A 2,071-nucleotide genomic window follows, 5' to 3' on the forward strand; every position below is an offset into this window, starting at 1 on the left:
GCCCAGGTCAAAACTTAGGGTCGCTAGCATCAGCGGTCGGTGTAGGAGGAACCACCTCCTCTTCGAACAACCTGGCCAGTGCCATGCCAGGGGCCTCAGCCACCTCCACCAGCTTTATGACCTCCTCCTCGGCCTTCTCATCATCCTCAGCCATGATGTAACCGTCGCTGATGGCCTCGAGGTCGATGCTGGTGCAGTGCGAGGAGACGACGGCTAGGGCGCGCTTGACGCCCGTATGCAGCACCCCCTGGAGCTGCTCATGGACTCGGCCGCTCAACGCGATCAAGCAGCTCCCAAGGGAGCTGCTCGACTTGACCCCTCGACCTCCAGGGCCTCGCAGGCGGTACGGGCGGTGCTCTGTAGTGCGTTGTGCTCCCAGATCTTGACCTCGAGCACCGCCTGCACCACGATAGAGGCCTCAGCTGCCCGGGAGGCCTCCTTCTTCAACCCTATGCCAAGACAAATGGGATGGGGTTAAGCACGAAAGGAAACAAGCTGAACAGGGGTGCAAGCCTATGAGACTCACCTTCGGCTTTCTCCCTCTAGTTTTGGACCTTGACCCAAGAGGCCTTGGCCGCCCTGGAAGTCTCCCTCTCCAGCTCTACGTCACATCGAGGAGTTAGGGGTCAAACGCAAGAAGAACAAATAAAACAAGGGGCGCGGCTCAACAGGACTCACCCTCAACCTTTTCCTTCCAGGCTAAGGCCTCAACCCGAGAGGCCTCGGCCACCTTGACAACATCCACCAGGGCACCTTTCATCAGCAGGTGCGCGCCCCACTCTGCCTCTAGCTGCTTGGCGATGGCCTTGGCAGAGGCCGCCTCTTGTTCGGCCCGGGACATGAAGGTGTCCCGCTTGTCGACCACCCGGGTTAGCTCCTCCTCCAGCTCCTTGATCCGCGCCGCCAAAGGGGCAGCCTGCTCCTGAGCTATGGCCGCCTCGGCCTTCATGTCAGCACAGCGAAGGTGGAGGTCCTCTACCTCCACGCTCCGCACCGACAGAAGCACATTAGCATTAGCGAGTAGGTCTTTCTGCTGCCGGAGCTGGTCCCAGACGTCCCTCTCCCGCCGAAGGAACATCGACTTCTTGAGGGACCGAGCCTCGAGCTCCTGGATAGGCAGAACAAACGTCAAGCACTGCGAGAAAACTCGAGAAAAAGACGACACAACATGAGAAAAGAAAGCGCATACCTAGGCAACGTTGGGCAGGTTTTTAGCCACAATAGACAGTGCTGTCCGCAGCGACCGCTCCACCAGCCGGTGGAATTGCTCGAAGGAGCCCTAGTGCCTCCCCTCATCCACGTCCTCGAGGGTGAATAGAGGCTCCCCCTCAGGGTCATCCCGGCTCTGCCACAAGACACGCGGGCTATCCCACCCGTGGGGCTCGGGTTGGACCCGAACAAGGGCTGAGCTCCCCTCGCCGAAAGTCAGAGCTGGCTGCTCCGCGGTGCTGGCCGCCTCGGCGTCCGCCACCTCCTTCCCCTAGGAAGTATCATCAGAGGAGATTGAATGAACCTCCACCTCCCAGGCACTCTCCTACGACAGCGGCGGGTCTTGGATCGGGGGTGGTACTGAAGCTTGCCCCGCCTCTATCTCTGCATCCTGGGCCACCAGCTCTGCCGTGCCCAAGCCAGCCTTTGCCACCTTAGCCTCGGTGGTCCTGGGAGCTCCAGCCTCTGCCACCTCGGCCTCGGTGGTCCTGGGAGCCCCGGCATCTGCCACCTCGGCTTCGGAAGGCCTAGAAGCCCCGGCCTCCGCCACCTCGGCCTCAGAGGTCCTAGGGGCCTCAGCCTCGCCCTCAGTGGCCTCAGCGACTGAAGGTGCCTTGGCTTCACCCGACTCGAGGGCCCCGGCCTCGCAGGGCATAGGCGTCTCCTCCCCCGCTTACTTCATGGCCGCCTCGATAGCCTCTCCTTGGGCGACTGGCTCCTTCATGTTAGCCCTGGCTGATGCCATGCCACGCCGTAGGGTGGCCTGCGCGTCCACCACCCATCGAGCGGTGGAGCTAGTGCTCACCTTGAGCGCCTTACGTGGCGCCAGGGCGGGCGCTTCTGCTTGATGCTTCCGGCTGAA

This window comes from Miscanthus floridulus, chromosome 11 (assembly GCF_019320115.1).
Source record: "Miscanthus floridulus cultivar M001 chromosome 11, ASM1932011v1, whole genome shotgun sequence".
In the NCBI taxonomy this organism is placed as follows: domain Eukaryota; kingdom Viridiplantae; phylum Streptophyta; class Magnoliopsida; order Poales; family Poaceae; genus Miscanthus; species Miscanthus floridulus.